This window comes from Vicugna pacos, chromosome 25 (genome assembly GCF_048564905.1).
Source record: "Vicugna pacos chromosome 25, VicPac4, whole genome shotgun sequence".
Lineage (NCBI taxonomy): Eukaryota > Metazoa > Chordata > Mammalia > Artiodactyla > Camelidae > Vicugna > Vicugna pacos.
In genome coordinates this window covers 5,458,197-5,473,817 of record NC_133011.1, presented here as the reverse complement: position 1 = coordinate 5,473,817, position 15,621 = coordinate 5,458,197, and the positions used below count along the sequence as shown (strand labels likewise).

Genomic DNA, 15,621 nt, shown 5'->3' with positions numbered 1-15,621 from the left:
ACTTTTACCCTCTCCTCTTTCCAAGCTGCCAAACTGGCTTTTCTGGAGGCAGACTTGATCTGGATGAGTGGCAGCTGGTGATATTTCTGTTCAGGTAAAAATCTCCTTTGAATTTTTGGTCTCTTGCTCCCTCCCCTTCACTCTTTAATCTTTCTCCTTTTTTTCTTCTTTTATCTATTTATCATGTGCTTTTGGCTTTGCTTGGTTTCCTCTGGGCTCTGCTCACCTCTGTAGCATTTCCCTTGGAACTCCTCCTGCCCTCTCTAGCCCTGCTTTCCCCTGGCCTTCTGGTGCCTTCCCTGTTTTCCCACACAAAGTACCTATGCGGTGTCCGGGGGATGGGACAGTAACCAGCAAGCTTTGCTTTTCAACTGCCCTGGGTCAACTACTAATTAGTGTGACAAATCTTAACAAACCAATATGATTGTTTGTTGGTAGTGTGCTTGCTAAGAACACACATGACATCTAAAATGTGGGTAGCTCTCACACTCAGTAGGATGACTATTATTATAAAAAAGGGGGGGGGGGAATAACCAGTGTCGGTAAAGATATGGAGAAATTGGAACCCTTCCTTGTGCCCTGCTGGTGGGAATGTGAAATGGTGCAGCTGCTGTGGGAAATAGTGTGAAGATTCCTCAGAAAGTTAAACAGAGAATTATCCTGTGACCCAGTAATTCCACTCCTAGTATTATTATTGCCATATACCCTAAAGAGTTAAAAACAGGGGCTTGAAGGGGAGCGTACAGCTCAAGTGGTAGAGTGCGTGCTTAGCAGGCACGAGGTCCTGGGTCCAATCTCCAGTACCTCCATTAAAAAAATATATACTACTAATAAATACATAAATAGAACTAATGACCTACCCCACCCCCACCAAAACAAAAAGAAAAAAGCAGTGACTTGAACAAATATTTGTTGCCAGTGTTCATGTAGCATTTTTAACAATGGCCAAAAGGTGGAAACAACCCAAATGTCCATCAACTGAGGAATGGATAAACGCACTGTGGTACATCTATACAATGAAATATTACTCAGCCATAAAAAGGAGTTAAATCCTGACACATGCTACAACATGGATAAACCTAGAAAACATTTGCTAAGTGAAATAAGCCAGATACAAAAGGACAAATACTGTAGCATTCCACTTACATGAGGCACCTAAAGTAGTTAAATTCATGGAGACAGAAAGTAAAAACCGGGTTGCCAGGGGCTAGGGGTGAGGAGACATGAAGAGTTAGTGTTTAATAGAATAGAGTTTCTGTCTGGGATGATGAAAACGTCCCAGAGATGGACAGTGGTGCTGATTACACAGCATTGCTAATGTACTTGATGCCACCGAATTGTGTACTTAAAAATGGTAACATAGGTAAATTTTATGTTATGTATATTTTACCACATGAAAAAAAAAAATGTAGGTGGTTTGTGGCCAGCCCAGGCTAGGTTCTACTAAAGTTCTTTTTCCCAAAGATAGTCATCTACGGGCTTTCCGGCCCAACTCTGTGTCTGCTCCGACCAGAAGGACCTAGAGATTAAACCTGTCTTCCGTAACCTCTGTCTGGAATGAAAGTACCATCATCCAGTGGACACTTCCTGGAAAGCACTGCTTAATAAGAATCAGAACTTGAGAAAAAACCCAGAGCTGGTACTGATATGGGACTTCTCCAGAGTTACTACATTGGAGAACATTAAATTTAAGAAAAAATCCTCTTTCACTACCAAAATAATACAAACTTATTATAAAAAATGTGGAAAATAAAGATAACCAGGAAATAATAATTACCTATAATCCCATCATCCGAAGAAAGAACTGTAACATTTCATATATATTTCTTTCCAACTACTTGTATTTCATTTATATTATATACATAAAACTGTTTTATAATCTCCTTTTTTAACTTAAAAAATTTTTTAAATATCTTTTGATGGGAAACATTTAGATAAAGTGTTTAATGGTTATTTAATTAAATTTGTTTCATCAAATTTATAAAAATATTTTAAAAAGTTTAAACTCTAAAAAGTCTTTTTAAATAAACTTTTATTTTGGAAAAATTTTAGATTTACAGAGAAGTTGCAAAGGGCAGAGAGTTCCTGTATACCCTTCACCCAGCACTTTTTTTTTTTTGGTGGTGGGGAGTAATTAGGTTTATTTATTTATCTTTTTAATGGAGATACTGGGGATTGAACCTAAGACCTCGTGCATGCTAGACATGTGGTCTACCACTGAGCTACACACCCCTTCAACCCATCTTGCATCTTATTTAACCTTGACACATCTGTCAGAGATAGTGAGTTCATGGGGGGAGAGTGTAGCTTAAGTGCTAGAGCACATGCTTGGCATGCACAAGGCCCTGGGTTCAATTTCTAGTACCTCCTCTAAAGGTAAATGAATAAATAAACCCAATCCCTCCTGCCCCCACACAAAAAAAACCAGTTGTGAATTCACATTGGTACATTACCAAACTATAGACTTAATTTGAACTTAACTAGCTTCTCAATTAACCCTTTTTCTGTACCAGAATCCAATCTGGGATACCATAGTGCATTTAGAGCAAGTGTTTTTTGCCCATCTATCACATTCAAGAGATTATAGAGGATGCAAGTAAGTTGAGGCTTGCCTTCAAAGAGTTCTTTGTCTCCTAAGAAGGTAATCCAGGCACATAAACCCCCAACAGTTCAGGGCAGATTACAAGAACTATATAAGAGAATGACAAAGGGCTGTAGTGAGGCCATTTGGGAGGTCAGAAATGTTTAGTGACAGAAGTGGGCTAGGCTTGGCCAAAGCCAAGGACATGGGAAAGCTGGCAGTTTTTGAGATTGTAAATAGCAGGTTGGTGTGTCAGCTGTGCAGGCACATCACCTGTTCTTAAGTCTGAGTTATGAATCAAACTCATCTCTATGACTTTTTAAAAATTCAGATAAGCAAAAAACAAAAAAAAAGGGAAAAATTTCAGATATCTGAGCCCAATTCCACCATCTCTTCAATCTCAATTTAAGAAGGCAGCACCAAATAGCTTATTTATTTAAGAGTCCATGAGTAATTGGAGTGTTAGGAGAGAATCCAGAAGACATGGGTAAAATAAAAGCAGAGAAACACTAAATTGAACTGACTTTATTCGCTTTCGATAAATTTGAGCTCATTTGTTTTAGCAAATTTATCAGTAGAGATATGAAATAGAGGCACTTTCCCGTGAAATTGATTAGATGATCATTACAAAACGTCTGCCCTGTCTGTCTGCCCTGCATCTCTGTTTCTACCTGCTGGGACAATTCCTCCTGCTATCAGTGATCTGCATTACTGGCTAGAACTCCCCATACAAGAGCTTATCCTCCCAACTCCTCATCTGTGAAGTGGTGGGGAGCACTCTGAATTCATTAGACTTGTCCTTTTATGGTTTAGCGTTGCTCTTAGCATGCCTGGGGCACTATTATCTTTTCAGTATCCAGGACCCCTAAATTCTTTCTTCAGCCACTTTTGAGAGACCTACTTGAAGTGTAAAAGAAAAACACATCTGTGTGAAAAGCTGAGTTCACTTTGGTTCTGTGCTACGCGATCTACCAGGGCATGTCTGCGCATAGTAGTGGTTAGAATGTGGATTCATCCTCTGGACCTCAGTTTTGCTTAGAACTCACTTTGCCACATGGGTCCCTTAACTCCTTTAGTGGAGCAATAAATAAATAGAAGAGGCTTCCAGACATTCTACTATAGGAGGAAACAGGACTGGGCTGCCTTGTACAATTTGGTCCCCTGATTTAGATATATGTTTTGGTTGGAATATGTCAAAGGCAAAGATTACAGCTAAAGAAAAATACTGCAGAAGTGCTGGTGATAAATGGAGCGTCAATGGTTTTGGCTCCCTCTGGTGGCCACATGGAGCCAGTACAGTAATTTGCAGAATTAAAGCTCTGCCTTCAGTCTTTGCCCTTGAAATAGACATCCCTATGGAAGAGATCTTCATGGCAAGAGACAACAGAGCTTCCTTAAGGTTTTTGTTTTTTGAGTTCAAGAATTCTGTCCTAAAATTGCGAATAATGTAAGCTACAAAGATATATTGTACAACATAGGGACTATAAGCAATATTTTATAATAACTATAAATGGAGTAAAACCTTTAAAAATTGTGAATCACTATACTGTACACCTGTACATCAACTATACTTCAATAAAAAAGAAAAAAAGTGGGCATAATGTCCACATCTTAATTTGAAAACAGGACAATAACAAAAGACAAATTATCGGTTCCAGTGAATGAAGTGTAGTTAACAGTTGAGGCATTTAGGAACAGCAATATCAATCAAATATGAAGTATGAACCCAAACAGAAACAGTAGTTCTGGAAGAAAAGAAAAGCTATGACAGTGGTGTGTTCAAATACTCCACAGATAAGTAAGACTGTACCTTTTTAAATCAGTTACCGTGTATCTGTTTAACAATGTCAACACGTGTAACAGACTCTTGGGCAGACTACATACTAGTTGCTCCTTTAAAATAAAAGAAATACCTAGTGGTCCACAATGTCATATCCCTCTGCACTAACTTGAAAATCCAAATTTTCTCTCCTACTTAGAAAAACAGACTGTTGAAAGCTCTGACCAAACTCAACTGCCATAGTGCGGCAGCCTGGATAGGTGAAGAATGAGAGCAAAGGTTATTTTCTAACAGCTTTCTTTAATAAATGGATCGAGGCAGAGGGTGTGGCTTGGGCTGGGGCCAAGCTGGGACAGGCGCTGGCCATAGGTGAATGCAGTCTCACCATGGTAAGTCCTCTGTGGGGAAGTAAGTCAGCTTCATTCAGAGACTCCATGCCTCAGGGAAGCAATGTGGGGCTGCCATAGCATTCCCTCTCAGCACTGTCAGTGTTGGTCCCACACACGGTGCCCTCGCTGATAACAGCTTTCTCCACGCTTCCCATCACTGGTTCCCAGTCCTTCAAGTCTCAACTGAATAGTTACCTTTTTACACATGGCCTCCCTGACCATCACACTTATTTTTCTTTATCAGGACCCTGTTTGTTTCCTTCCTAGCACTCTTCTTACTTTTTTTTTTTGGGGGGGGGAGCTTATCTTCCCCACCTTTGGGTGGAAGGTAATTAGGTTTATTTATTTATTTATTTATTTATTTATTTATTTATTTATTTATTTATTTAATGGAGGTACTGGGGATTGAACCCAGGACCTCAGGCATGCTAAACACACGCTCTACCATTGAGCTATACCCTCTCCACTTCTTCTTACTTTTAAAATGTATTTATTGGTTTGTTTACCCAGATGTTGCCTCTCTTCTTCCATGGACTCTGAATTCCAGTAGGACAGGGTCTGTGTCCATTTCCAACAAGATTTGTCTAGCACAATAAATAGCTCATGGAAAAACTATAAATAAATGTTGAATGATTGGATACATTTAGCATTGATCAAAGATCAGAATATAGATTTTATCTCCTGTGCTGACTCAGACCTATTGCTGTGAAGTGCTCGTATTAGGAATGATTCTGAGACGAAGTCTGCACTCAGTAAGAATTGACAGATTGATTATTAATGGCAGCCTGAATAATGGCTTTTCAAAAATGTCCGCAAGTGAATCCCCAGAATCTGTGAATATGTTACCTAAAATGGCAGGATGGATTTCGCAGATGTGGTTAAGGTTTTAGAGATGGAAAGATTTTTCTGGATTGTCTAGGTGGGCCCAATGTGATCACAGGGGTCCTTATGAGAGGAGAAGGAGATATGGTGATAGAAGCAGAGGTCAGAAAGAGAGAGTAGAAGATGCTATGTGGCCGGCTCTGAAGACAGATAAAAGTAATTCCTTCAGCCAAGAAACAGAAAAGGCAATCAGATTTTCCCTTAGAGTTTCCAGAAGGAATGCAGCCCTGATGACTGATTTTAGACTTGTTACTTCTAGAGCTACAAGGTAATAAATTTGGGATGTTTTAAAGTACTGAATTTGTAGCAATTTGTTCAAGCAGATTCAGGAAATTAATACACTCAGCATTGTCACAAGTCTCAAAATATTCCTGAATAATTAACAACAAGCTTTCATGAGCAGGTACAAGCTGACTCCAATGTACCATTGCAACTAAGAATGGCCAGCAACTTAACTGAGGGGACAGTGCCTTGTTTTATGGTATTTATTTCCTACCCACTGGCATTCAGGTGTCTTTTAAATAGGCTATTATCATCTTAAGATACTTCCTGACCTCCAAGATCTGGGACCATAAAGTCATCAGTGTTATGAACCAATGTGATATTTTGTAGCACAATAAGATGATCAAAGTTCCTAATGGTTAAATCATTGCCAGAAATGGAGAGTTAATTTAGCCCCAAGCCAAAGGTGTGAAGCTGTATTGCTATCTCCAACAGGCGAAAGCAAATTATTTCTGGTAGTTTTTGAATACTGGGATGCAGAAAAATAGCATTTTCCAGATCAGCAGATGTGTACCAGCTGGTGGAATCTGTACTGATTTGCTCCAGAAAGTATACCACATCTCAACTCCAACCGTGGGTGGGGTCAAAACCTTATAGGCCTTAGGATAATTCATGGGGGTTCTTCAAAATCCACTCCTCTTCTGCACTTGCCACACTGAAGGTTTAGTGGAGATGTGCTAGGTATCCCCCACCTCCTATAAGTTATTGACAATGTCATTAATATCATCGATCCTCTGGAGGAGGTGGGCTTTTTAAAATTTGGAAACATTTTAAAATAGATAACACACTCACATAAATACAAATATTTAAAAGGTACCAAAGGCAATACAGCAAATACCCTATCACATCTCTTCCCTAGTCACCCAGTGTCCCTCCTCAGAGGATAGAGATGCTTTTAAATTTGGGACATTTCCCCCCAGATGTCTCATGTTTAAGCCTCTCTATATTCTTCTTTTTCAACGTTTTAAAAGATCAGCTTTGTTGAGGTTACAATTTACACACAATATAATGCACTCAATTATAAGTGTTTGGTTTGATAGATTTTCGACATACGTAAACATTCAAATAAGCACCACCTCAATCAAGATGTAGAACATTTTCATTACCCCCTGAAGTTTTCTCATGTCTCTGTAGTCAGTCTCCCCCACCCCCATTTTCTGCCCAATTTCTGTCACTGTCAATGAGTTCTGCCCATACTTTGCATAAATGGAATAATACAAGATGTACTTTTTCATTCTGGCTTTTTTCACCAAGCATTTGTTTTTGAGATTCATCTCTATGTATGTAGGAATAGCTCATATCTTTTCATTATTAAGCAGTCATTCTAGTGAGGGGGCTCACGGAATACACAAGGATGCTACAGAGCCCAGCCGGGGCTGAGACCGAGGCAAAGGAGGCATCGCTGAGTTCCTGCCATGGGAATGATCTTTTTGGGGCGTCACTGCTGACTGACAGCTGCAGGGCACTTGCGATCAGGCTGGTGGAGCCCACCACCTGTGCACACTCCTCCCTGAGCCACTGGACTCTTCACTCCACTGTTGTCACCTTGATTGAATATCTCTACCTGATCCCGAGACTTTCGGTCATTTCCTCGAGAATGAGAGTCCCAGGCACTTAATCACATGCCCATGCTTTGGTTGCCAGGGGACAGTGGCAGGGGCTCCTTTAGGTTTCCATTATGGGCAGTGAAGCCTCCTTGCTTCTGGTTGGTCTTGAGATTGCTTCCAAATAGGAAGGGTATTTAGAAGCTGGACAACCACAGTGAACAAATGTCCACTACAGAATTTGTCCATCTCTCCTTTTAAATAGTGGTCATATTAGATTTTTGTATGTTTATTGCTCCAGCAAACCATCAAATCCTTGTGGACAGTGACCTTGTCTTTTCAAATATTCATAGCACCTAGTACGTTGGTTGGCACAAGATCTACATGATCTACATAAAAGAATATTCATTCAACGGATCAGTTAGTGGATATAAACTATACTCTTACCTGACATTACATTACCCGCTTAGTGGATTTTTCAATGCAACTTTTCTCCTAAGCTAAAATATATATTAAATTTTAAATATTATATATTTAAATATTAAATATTATAAATTCTGTAACTATGATAATTTTATAATTTTTAAAATGTTATAATTAAATTTAAAATATATCTAAAATATATCTACATATGCATATACTTTTAATTTTTAAATAAACTGACTCACAAGAAGTTGCAAAAACAGTACTGAGAGTTCCTATACTCCCAGGCCCCCAAAGTTCTTCCTCTGCTTGCCATGGACTGAATATCCTCCTTGATTTCAGCCACATCTTCATCAACTCCTGCTGGAGCAAAGGTAGCGCTCACTACAAGGACCAGTGTACTAGCCTGCTTGGCTGTCGTAACAAAATACCATAGGCTGGTGTCTTAACGGAAATTTATTCCTCATAGAGAACTTACTCTTTTTTTTAAACACCTTTACTGTGGTATGATTCCTGTACAGTGAACAGAACTTACTCGTTAAATGAATGCATATAGCTGAGTCAGTGTTTAGCTGGGAATTCTCCCAGTTCACTTCCGGCTGGGAAGCCCAAGATCAAGGGTCCTGCTAATTCCGTCTTGGGGAGACCTCGCTTCCTAGAGATGATCTAGGGAGATCGCTGTCCTGATATGTCCTCGTGTGGTCCTTCCTTGGTTTGTAGGGAGGGAGACAGAGGCAGAGACAGAGATGTGTCTTCCTCTTCTTATTAGGATCCCCACCCTTATGACCTCATTTAACCTTAATTACCCCTTAAAAGTCCAGCTCCATATACAACTGCTTTGGGAGTTAGGGCTTTTGTGGGGACATACAGTTCAGCCCGGAGCAGGCAGAGATGGGCTGGGTAGGTGGCGTGCTGTGCACTTGAGGTTTTCTAGGTCACATTCTCTAGCCGTACTTACTCTTTATATCCCAACTGTTACTCTTAAATCTTTGATAAACACTTGGAGTGAACAGCAAACTTAACAACAGAGCAAACAAGTTGAAACTATGTTATTAACATTTCTTTGCAGTAAGAGAGTGCACTGTCTGTATTTTTAAGACTGAAAATAAAATTTGGTTGGACTTTTGTTATCACTAAGTGTCAATAATTCTAAACAATATAGGCAATAACCTAGTCCTCTAAAAAATCTTCTGTTGTTCTAAATTCTGTTACTGTTGAGTAAGCTTGAAATTGAAGTATTTCTATTAGTTATCTTTTGATGAACACGGTATTCTACATGGAAGTGAACTGGGGGAACTTCCAGGTAAACAGTTGACTCCTGTCACACACAGACTGAGCTATGCAAATTCATTTCAAGGCCGAGCTCATGAAGCATCAGAATAATCTGAACTCATTCTGAGCTTAGTCTCCAACCCTTGTGCTATTACATGTACCTGTGTTTAAACCATAGATTTGAAACAAATAATCACAGCACAGAAATCATATGGATGAAGAAACAAGAGTTTGAATTATTCCATTTCTGCATATCATGTGACCCTTTGAACTTTTTATTTGTGTTTAAAATTTAAAACAGTAAAATTGAGTGTAAACTGCAAGATTAGCTATTTTGGATTGGTAAAGGGTGAGTTTTAGTTTACCCATAAAATATTTTGCCAAATTTAAATAATATCTTTCTAATCGAAAGGTAGTATTCTTTTAAAATTGTTGTTTGTTTTAAACCTAGAAAAAGAATCAAGGAACTAAAAGTGACATCAGTGGTACAATTTGGTAGTTGCCTAAATCATTCATTTTGCAGGTGGTTTTATTTTATTAAAATGTACTTATTAGTGACTAAACAATTATTTACAAAAATATTATTGTATTAAGATGTAACCAAAGGATCAGAACTCAAACTGGTAGGTAGATACAAATCTTCTGAATAAACAGTTGTGCTTTTTCTCGTTTGTACTATGATTTTTATTTTATTAATTAACCCCCCCCTTTTTTTAATGGACACACAAACACATATATAAAGTTCATTAGATGAAAATTTTCATTTTCTCTATTTCTTTTCTGGTCCTTATTGTCATTCATTTAATTTTTTCACTTTTTTTACTTACAGTACATACAGCAATAAATAAAAAACAGTTGCATTCTGTTATCACAATTGTTATGCTGGGAGAGGAAGAAAGGGGAGAAAAGGCAAATGCTTTCTCAGAAGAACCTTCCCACCCCACAAAAAACAAAACAAAAAAACATTAAAAAAAAAACTGATCAGAAGAAAAAAATGAAGAACTGGGAAATAAAAACTAAGATTCCCCAAGCTCAACAGAGCTCAGACGTGAAGGCCAATCCTGTTTCAAAGCAGGGTGGGGATACATGCACCCCAATGTTCACAGCAGCACTATTTACAATAGCCAAGACATGGAAGCAACCTAAATGTCCATTGACAGATGACTGGATAAAGAAGCTGTGGTATATTTATACAATGGAATACTACTCAGCCATAAAAGAGAATAAAATAATGCTATTTGCAGCAACATGGATGGACCTGAAGATTGTCATTCTAAGTGAAGTAAGTCAGAAAGAAAAATATCATATGATATTGCTTATACGTGGAATCTTTAAAAGAAAGGACACAAATGAACTTATCTACAAAACAGAAATAGACTCACAGACATAGAAAACAAACTTATGGTTACCAGGGTGTAAAGGGGGTGGAAAGGGGTAAATTGGGAATTCAAAAATTGCACCTCTTGGTGAGTGATGGAAATGTTAGCTATCTTGATTGTGGTGGTGGTTTCATGGGTGTGTACACCTATCAAAATTCATCAAATTGTACATCTGAAATATGTGTAGTTTACTGTCCAGGAGTCATATCACAACAAAGGTGTTAAGGAAAAAAAAAGAAATAGGGCTGATGAGAGGTGGGGACACAAACTGTACAGTGGGACTGTGGATCATACCTATTTACAGGGAAGTAGATAACGTCTGGTAATGGGTGGAGCAAACCGAGTGTGAACCTGGGCAAGGACAGAAAGCCCCGCCCTCTAGCCTGACTCCTCTTCCGTCCCCTCCCATGGCCTGTGCTATCCTGAGACCGCTCTCCAGTTGCTCCGTTAATTCCCCAGGAAAGGCGAACCTCTACCCAAGAGCTAGGTTGGCAAGAATTCACGTGAAGCAGGAGTCAGAGCTGCAGGAAGCTCACAGTGGGACTGGGCTTGAGCAGCTGCCACTGGTACTGGTTTCCAAGTCCCTCCCCAAACCTCATATACATCTTGGATTCCGTTTAATTAAGAAGGTAAGAGGGCAGGTAAATCAATCAAACCCCCCATAAAACAATTATTACAACTGAACTACCATTAATTAAAGTGCAAAGTGCAGGAGGATATAGCAGCCGGGGCTGAGGCCACATGAAGGCCAGAGCGGGGAATACTTAATCAGAGAGTGGGTATCCGAAATGGGTCCCTCCTCCAGTTAGATCACAGCAGAGCCGAAGGTGCAGGCAGCCAGCGAAGACTCTCCGGAGGACTCTGGGGCCCAGGGCCTCCCCCCTTGTTGGGAAGAAGCCGCCTAAGAGGCTAGGTGAGCGGAAAGGAGTCTTGGGAGATTTCTAGCGCCACAGATGACACTGCATCTCCACCTCCTCTGTCTCTGCCCTGTTAGCCAATGGCAAGACTCCCACCAGCTGCCCTAGAGCTTTACTTCCCATTCTCACGTCTCCTAGAAACACAAGGCCAGCACATGGATAGGGCAGTGTTTTCAAATAGGAGAAACTCCAACCGAATAAAAACAAAAAGGGAAATGCTCCCTTACTCCCGCCTGCTCGGACTTTCTTTCCCCCAAGCCCTTAATGTGACTGAACTGGAAACCTTCTTCCTCAGTTCCTGGCTCACCGCCTTCTCCATCCTGGGGAGAGGCGGGAAAGGGGTTCAAGAACAGTGACTGACCAAAAGCAGAAGGGGAAGGGACGGGAGGCAAAAAATGGTTTCTAAAAAAATGAGGAAGAAGAGACAAGATAAGTAGGTCACTGTCCTTGTGTCTATAATGCAAAGTGAAGAAAGCTGGTTTTGGAAGGGAAGTTCTGGGAGATCTGGTGCCCAAGGCCCGGAGTAGGGGTAGGAGGCCAGGGGCAACAGCTGCCTGGTGTTGGCTGCTTTGCTGAAGCGGTAAAAAGTGCCACAGCGGAGCTGTGAGGAGGCAGCCCTTGGAGCCAGGGCTCTGTGTGCTGCTACCGTGTGCTGAGGGGTGGGGGTGGAGGTGACGTCTCAGCTCTCGGGTTAGCTCTGTACTTGCTGGCTGCGAGCCACCCCCTCAGTTGCTACAACACTGGCTCTTATTCTGCTGGGACTGCTCGTGGGGCTTCACGCCCTGGCTTCAGCCTCCTGCACCCCCCGGATTCTGGGATTCACTCTGGCAACTTCTTAGCTCTTGCCAGGAAGAGATCCTTCCTGTTTGTAGCTGTCTTGGCTGAAGTCTCCATGAACAACAAGCTGCTGTCACCTGCATACACCTGGACCTCTTCCTACCTGACCAGGCGCCTGCTGGCCAGGTCAGCTGTGGTCCCCACCAGGGCAGAGGTTGCCTGCATCCTTGGCTCTGCCATGATGCTGGGAATAGCCTGTCGCTGTAGCTCCCTTATCCACAGTCTAGCGAAATAGAAAAACAAATGTATAGAGTAGCACTCAATAATTCAGGGACAAATCTGTCATTTCTGGGTTTTATACACTGAAAAATTTCAGTCTTAATACCCTTCTCAATTTTAAGACTATCTGTATAGAGACCAAATATTCTGTGAACCTTTCTGGACCAAACAATAACCTGTTTATCCTAGTGAAGACACAGACATATCAGAAAAAAAAAATAAAGGTAATAATTTTGATTTAAAATGTCATGTTCTGGTTTTACTAGTAATTCAAAAGGAAAAAAGATTAGGACATATAATTTATGTATGTTCTGAAGATACAGTTACTTTCATCCACTTTTGTAGTTTGATCAGTCACTAGCAAATTGTTTAAAATTTGTAGTTTTAATCTTCAGATTTTCTAGACTTTTAAAAAACAAGTAGTAAGTTTTTAAAATCCCACAATTAATCATAGTTAATTAGTTAATAAATAATAAAGAATTATAATTCCTACATACATTTATGATTATAAATGATAGTGATTAAGAAGTATGGTGAGAGATTTATGTGTGCCAAAAAACACTAAATGCATTAAATAATCAAAATTTTAGTATCTGAAACCATTCACTAACTGACAAATAAGCCAGTATTTTTCAAGACTTTATATGTATTCCAAATGTCAAATAGGTGGCAGGTCTTTCCAGTTTGCAGTTATAAAATACTGTAAAAGTCGTTTTGTTTACAGTTATAAAATGTTTTAAAGTGTGTTATAGTTACATGTAGAAGGTTGATCGTGTTTACAGTTATCAAATGCTGTAGAACGAGGGGAGGGAAATAGCTCAGTGTAGAGCACATGCTTAGCATGCATGAGGTCCTGGGTTCAATCCCCAGTACCTCCACTAACAAAAAACAGAAAGAAAGAAAAATACTCTTGGTTGTTGGATTAGGCAAAACTCTTTTGGTTGCAAGTGACAGTAATTCAATTTGATAGCTACTGACTATCTTGGTTTCAGGTGCTTCCTTCCAGCTTCTCTGCCTGATAGGGAAGATGTGGTAAACATGGGAGGGGCTGTGGCTCTCCCAGTTTGAGCTGCAGACTTAGTTCTGAAGCAGTCACTGTTGCCAGGTGGATACGTTAATCCAAATGCATATGAGGCAGATAAACCACATCTGTCCACTAATGCTTCCTTTCAAAATGACTGTCATTTGTGAACAGCCCTGTAGGAGCTAAGATTGGATTGTCTTCATTTGGAAAATGACAACACTGCTGGATTTAATTATTATTTCATAAAAAGAAATTGTAATTCGTACCATTATGGATCTCAGGGTTTGTGCTGAAACTGAAGAGATTTTCTTACAGGATCACATTTATGTTTGGTAGGAAAGCTATCTCCAACATTAATTATGTTTGTCATCCTATTATTTAGAAATAGGATATTTGACTTTTTTTAACACAAGAAGACCACTGTGAATATATATAATGCTCCATTTTACAAATTCTTCCCTAGAGCTTGGTACATTGTGTTAGTTACTATAAAAAGTTACTAGAAACATTCAATTTTATAAACATAAAATTTAAAGGAGTAATTGCTTTAAGATGATTAACTCAGTTCAAGTTTATTCAATAAACAATAGTTGAGATGAACTATAGGCTAGGACACTGGGGGAACAAAGATGAACAAGACACTATCTCTGCCAGAAGCCAATGGAGAGAGGGAAGACACATACATGTAATTTTAATATAATATGCTAGGTACAATGTTAGAAGAATGTGCAGACATAGGGGAGAATGCAGAGGACCCAGCACACTCAGGAAAGGCTTTGTGGAGGAAGTGAGCTGAACCTTGAAGAAAGAACAAAACTGAGCTGGAAGAAGATGCTGAGAAAGGCAAGCCTGGCAGAGGTTCAAGCCAGAAGCAATGGCTCAGAGGTGTAAATCACTATGGCACATATGCAGAAAGCTCAAGATGATGGAATCAGAGCACAAATGTCAAGGTGGAGAGTGACAGGAGACAGAGAGAGAGGGAGTGTCTTGACATTCAGGGCCATGATGCTAAAGAGTCTGGACTCTCTGCAGGTCAGATTTGTTTCAGGTGGGCCACATGCTGCAGTGTGGCCGATGGCTTAAAGCAGGGCAAGACTGGAGGGAGGGAGTCCAGTCAAAACACTGATACGACAGTCTGGTGAAAAGATGATGAGGGACTGAACTAGCTGAGACCAAAAAAGTCTGTCTTAATCATCATTTTTTCCTCTTCTGTTTTTTCCTCCTTTCTTGTTCTCTGAGTCCCACTGAGTGACAATTGCCACTGGCACAGTCCCAGGGCAAGGATGTAATTAAGGGTTTTCAATTTCAGCGCCAGCTACCAAATCCTGGCCCCACTGCCTGGGGGAGGACTTGTGAAAGTGCCAGTGTCTTCTTATTCACCTTTGAATCTCCAGTGCTTAGTGTATTTCCTGGTACATGGAATGTACTCAAATAATATTTACTAATTGACCTAAATTTCTTTTTCGTCTTCTGCATTCCAATGAAATCTCCATCTTTGGGCTTTAGAATCACATTTCTAATAACTATCATAATACATACTAGAGTCCTAGAAAACAATTGCATAAATACATCATGCAGAATACAGCAGGAGTGTATATGCTGCTAAATAAAATAAACTGGAAAAATCTACTTAACGTGACCATAAATTCATTCCACAAACATCATACTTAGCTTTGCTTTTCCTGGACCACAGGGTTGTGGATAAGGATATAGATTTAAAAGGATTGTTTCAATTATCATTGCAATTAAAAAAAAAACCCAAACTAAAGCCAAATGGCCTAAACAACTAAGTAATGCTTTGTGCAGAAATAAGCAAATTTGCAGCTGTGTTGCCTATAGAAGGCCATGTATCTTGCTGGGCACTTGTTGACTGACTTGCTGTGATATGTTTTGAAAAGTCTCTGAAACCAGAGTTTAATCTGAAATGGGACATTTCATGTAAATATATTATGGAAGACCAAAGTATCAAGATGAGGAGACCCAGAGGAAGCTAGGAGGTGAAGGCAGGAGAGGAAGAGTCACATGAGGCCCCAAGCAGGTAGGACTATTAACCACTATCACACTGGGAATCTGACACCATTCAACCTATTCA

The 15,621-nt window shown here is 39.9% G+C and overlaps 1 long non-coding RNA gene and 1 other non-coding gene across 2 annotated transcripts in view; both read right to left on the bottom strand.

The window, feature by feature from the left end:
• LOC140689235 (uncharacterized) overlaps positions 1-15,621 on the bottom strand; it is a 44,535-nt gene that overhangs the window by 13,904 nt on the left and 15,010 nt on the right. The gene's annotated exons all lie outside the window — the stretch shown is intronic.
• Positions 14,764-14,894, bottom strand: LOC116285639 (small nucleolar RNA SNORA30/SNORA37 family). The gene has a single exon (XR_004195330.2). It is a non-coding gene; the product is annotated as a small nucleolar RNA SNORA30/SNORA37 family (small nucleolar RNA).